General features: G+C 44.8%; 1 protein-coding gene across 3 annotated transcripts in view; it reads left to right on the top strand.

Annotated features, from left to right (window-relative positions):
- The first annotated feature begins 1,228 nt into the window (after positions 1-1,228).
- TMCC1 (transmembrane and coiled-coil domain family 1) overlaps positions 1,229-4,986 on the top strand; it is a 172,535-nt gene continuing 168,777 nt past the window's right edge. For 2 of the 3 annotated variants that reach the window (XM_006758302.2, XM_015560394.1), the window contains exon 1: positions 1,230-1,511. The gene's annotated coding sequence lies outside the window, so the exon portion shown is untranslated. Of the gene's footprint in view, positions 1,512-4,986 lie in introns of all 3 variants that reach the window. The other variant, XM_015560395.1, reaches the window with a different exon arrangement.

Raw genomic sequence — 4,986 nt, 5'->3', positions numbered from 1 at the left:
AGGAAAGAGGTAAAAAAAAAGAGAGGGTTATCTTATGTTTTGTGTTACAGCTAGTTCAGAATCTGTGGTAATTGCTACACTCACTCATCCAGGCCTTAAATATAAATAAGGTTTAAACTTAAGTAATTAGAATTTCACTTTCACACCTACTCTGTTTTTTGAAATCACAGTGTTTTCCCAGCCACATCTCTGCCTAATAATGTGAAAATCAAGGTTTGGGGGTCACACTCTTTTCCCTAAATTTTTTTAAATTTATTTTTATTGTTGAAAATATTATAGATGCCCTCTTTTTCCCCTCATTGACTCCTTCTAGTTCACACCTGCCTGCCCCCGCCCCTTAGGACCACACTATTGTCTGTGTCCATAGAATATATATATATATATATATATATATAGCTAAGCGACTATCTGACCAACTGTCCAACTGGTAGCTATGACACTCAATGACCACCAGGGGGCAGATGCTCCAACCAGTAGCTATGATACGCACTGATCACCAGGGGGCAGACGCTCAATGCAGGAGCTGCGGAGTTGCGGTGAACTGCCCTCTTGCAATCCGGGATCCCTCAGCGGATGTTGGAGAGCCAGTTTGGGCCTGATCCCTGCAGGCCAGGCCGAGGGACCCCACCTGCCAGAGGGACCTTGCTCAGTTGTGCAGATGCCCTTTGAGCCATGGCGCTGCCCCAGGTGTGGCCAACAGGAAGGGACCGTGGGAGGTTGGTTCCAGGGCGTGTTTGGCTCGTCTTACCCAGTCCCGCCTGGCCAGCCACCTTCTAATTAATTTCCTTTCAATTTGCATGAATCCGTGTACCAGGTCACTAGTCTTACTATAAAAAACGTGAAATAGAGAACTGGATACCTTTGTTGTTGGTTTTTTTTTTTTTACATTTTATTTATTGATTGGTGGGGGTGGGGGGAGTGAGAGAAACATCGATTTGTTGTACCACTTATTTATGCATTCATTGGTTGCTTCTTGTATGTGACCTGACTGGAGATCGAATCTGGAACTTTGGCTTATTGGGACTACATTCTAACCAGCTGAAATACCTGGCTAGGACTGAAGTGTTCTTTTGATTGCTGCTGTCTTTGATAACCCTGTTATCAGTTGGCTCACCCACTTGTATTTACCTCCACTTGATCTTTTAATATTCATTAATACCAACTTGAAAAATGTTGAGACTAATGAGTGGTAATTGTTTGCCAGCCACTCATTTGCATTCAGTAGTATTTCTTTTTCCTTCTTTTACTCTGTCCCAGCAGGTATTACTCTCTTCAGAAGACACAACTGCAGTTAGCACTTTCTTCAGATGCTGATACTTGGTAAACAGCTGCTCTTGATCACAAGATTTAGAAGATAGTCTCCATCCTCCCAGATTGGATCTCTCTTCATATGGATCTTCTATTTCTATGTCTTTAAAAAAAAATAACCTTTTTGGGAACATTTTGGATTACAACGTTTCATCCTCATCTATGCAAAGAAAGGAAAGCTGTTGTGCTGGGATTTTGAGGAGGTATGTCTTTTTTCCTTTATTGCAAAATTGCATCACTTAGGCAGTCAGAGCACTATAAAATAATGATATAACCTTGACTTTCCTCTTTAGAACTCAGTTCTCCATTCACTGGTTTCATTTACCTTTCTATTCTCCCTTTTTTCTAGCAATTGTCATAGCTTAGTAAGAACTTCCTTCTTGTGCAGTATAACAACTAATTCCTTAAATTCTTCCTAAATGTCATTGGACTCTGGGTTAGACTTATACTAGTAAGTGACAGGAAGCAGTTTGAATTCTTATTCCTCAAGTTGAGATTGTGACTTTTTTGAACTGAATTTGTTTGTTTCCATTCTGCATAGACACTGAATGGCTTGGGAAAGCTTAGTATCTTCAGCATAATATATGGCTATGTGATTTTATAGTCTGTTTTAATATCATTTGCAAGAGGAGGTATGGTAGCGTAGAAATCAAGAGACTTCATTCCAGTTTTGACATTATTATGTCATGCTTTGAGGATTAAAGTATGTTTTCTCACCTCTAGGCTTTTTGTTATTTGCTTTACACAGACCTCAAAGGATTGTTGAGGATCAGATGAGAACATTTGTGTGGAAGACTATTTTGTTGATATAAAGCAGTGGTTTTCAACGGGTGTGCTGCAAGAATTTTTAAAACAAGCAATACCTAACTAGTCAGGGGCACTGACCTCTTTTCCCTTAGATTGTCAATGAAAAAATGACAATAGCCAACACAACAATAGCCATCCAGTGTGAATGCCCTGTCTTGAACCATAAATATATAGGTCATACAATAGAGTTGCATCTGTTGGCCATGTTGCATAATAAGGTTATGTCTGATTGGTTAATTCTTGGTACCAGAAATCTTTATATACAAACTAGAGTTCTGGTGCATGAAATTTGTGCACGGGTAGGTTCCCTAGGCCTGGATGGTGATCAGGGCTGATCTGTGGGGCGACCGGGGGTCCTTGCTCACACACACCTTGGCCGGCCTGGTGCCGCCTGCTTGCCAGCCCCAACTCCTGCCCCTTGCCACCGCCGCCGGTTGCCTCCCTCTGCAGGGCAGCCAGCGAGGCGATCAGGGGGCCCCCACTAGCACCTGCCTTGGCTGGCCTGGGGCCTGCAGGCTGGGGGCAGCTTCTGCGTTGAGCGTCTGCCCCTGCATTGAGCGTCTGCCCCCTGGTGGTCATTGTGCATCATAGTGATTCCACTGTTGGTCAGTTTGCATATTCGGCTTTTATTATATAGGATGTAGGCACCTGATTTTTTAAAAAGTCACTTTGGAGCAAAACGGGTAGGTAATTACTATTATTCCTTTTTGGAAACTAATCCACATTATGTCTATTTTTTAGGCATGCGGGAGACAACCAATTGATGTGTCTCTCTCACATTGATGTTGCTCTCTGTCTCTCCCCCTCTCTTCCACTCTCTCTAAAAATCAATGGAGCCCTAACCGGTTTGGCTCAGTGGATAGAGCGTCAGCCTGCGGACTCAAGGGTCCCAGGTTCGATTCCGGTTCGAGTGCATGTACCGTGGTTGTGGGCACAACACCAGTAGGGAGTGTGCAGGAGGCAGCTGATCAATGTTTCTAACTCTCTATTCCTCTCCCTTCCTCTCTGTTAAAAAAATCAATAAAATATATTTAAAAAAAAATCAATGGAAAAATATCCTTGGGTGAGGATTAACAAAATAAATTAATTAATCAGTTTTTTAAAAGTTGATTTATTTCATGTGATACTGAGAAAATGTCAGTTTGAATGGTAAGGGACCATTTTATTTTTTTTTATTTTTTATTTTTTTAAATATATTTTATTGATTTTTTACAGAGAGGAAGGGAGAGAGATAGAGAGTCAGAAACATCGATGAGAGAGAAACATCGATCAGCTGCCTCCTGCACACCCCCCACCGGGAATGTGCCCGCAACCAAGGCACACGCCCCCGACCGGAACCGAACCTGGGACCCTTCAGTCCGCAGGCCGACGCTCTATCCACTGAGCCAAACCGGTCTTGGCGGTAAGGGACCATTTTATACAGTCTTATCAGATACTGTTTTGAAGATAACCTTATCTGTTTATTGTTTTATGCATTTAAAAATATTGCATGGTACTGTGCTCTGAGCACTGGGAAAGAAAACTGACAAAAATACTGTCTTAGAGCTTATCGTATATAATAAAAGCCTAATATGCAAATCGACTGAACGGCAGAATGACTGGTGGAACAACCGATTGCTATGACAGGCACTGACTACCAGGGGGCAGACGCTCAACACAGGAGCTGCCCCCAGCCCGCAGGCCCCGATGGTCAGAGGCGGGGTCCAGGGCTGGCGAGTGGGCGGTGCCAGGCCAGCCAAGGCGGATGCCAGCAGGGGTCCCCCTCCAACATCCTGCCAGTTGCCCCTCAGAGGGAGGTGGGAGATGGGTGGCGGGGCTGGCAAGTGGGCGATGGCATGCTAACAAAGGTGGGTCCCAGCAGGGGCCTCCTGATTGCCCCACCAGTCACCCCACAGAGGGAGGCGACCAGTGGCAGCAGTGGCGGCGGAGGCAGGGATGGCGAGTGGGAAGCGCCAGGCCAGACAAGGAGGATGCCAGAGGGGGCCCCCCGATTGCCTTGCCAGTCGCTCTACAGATCAACCCTGATCGTTGGTCAGGCCTAGGGACCCTACCCGTGCATGAATTTTGTGCACTGGACCTCCGGTATCTTACCTAATAATAGACAAACATGGCAATTGACCATACCTTTGCTACGCCTCCCATTGGCTAATCAGCAAGATATGCAAATTAACTGCCAACAAAGATGGTGGCTGGCAGCCACAGAGCTGGAACAAGCAGGAGGCTTGCTTGCTCCAATGATGGAGGAAGCCAAGGTTCCCCGCCTGCCGTGGCCAGCTCTAAGCTACACTCAGAGCAACAAAGTTTCAATTATAGAAGGTAAATAAACCCCCAAGATACCTGCTTTCAGCCGGCCGTGGCCATGGAGCTGGAGCCCAGGAGGCTTTGCTCCCACCCGCCCTGGCCGGCTCTGAGCTCCACTCAGGCAAAAAAGTTTCATTTTTTTTAAATTAAATCTTTATTGTTCAGATTATTACAGTTGTCCTCTTTTTTCCCCCCATAGCTCCCCTCCACCCGGTTCCCACCCCATCCTCTGTCCTTACCGTCCCCCCTCCCCCACTGTCCTCATCCATAGATGTACGATTTTTGTCCAGTCTCTTCCCGCACGCCCCACACCCCTTCCTCCCAAGCACCTGAGACTAGTCAGTCCATTCCCTTTCTATGCCCCTGATTCTATTATATTCACCAGTTTATTCTGTTCATCAGATTATTTTTCACTTGATTTTTAGATTCACTAGTTGATAGTTATGTAATTGTTGTTCATAATTTTTATCTTTACCTTTTTTCTTCTTCTTCCTCTTCTAAAAGAATACTTTTTAGCATTTCATATAATACTGGTTTGGTGGTGATGAACTCCTTTAGCTTTTTCTTATC

Source organism: Myotis davidii, unplaced genomic scaffold, assembly GCF_000327345.1.
Source record: "Myotis davidii unplaced genomic scaffold, ASM32734v1 scaffold73, whole genome shotgun sequence".
Taxonomy (NCBI): domain Eukaryota; kingdom Metazoa; phylum Chordata; class Mammalia; order Chiroptera; family Vespertilionidae; genus Myotis; species Myotis davidii.
Note: the sequence above shows the minus strand (reverse complement) of the source record. Positions and strands in the feature narration are given on the sequence as shown.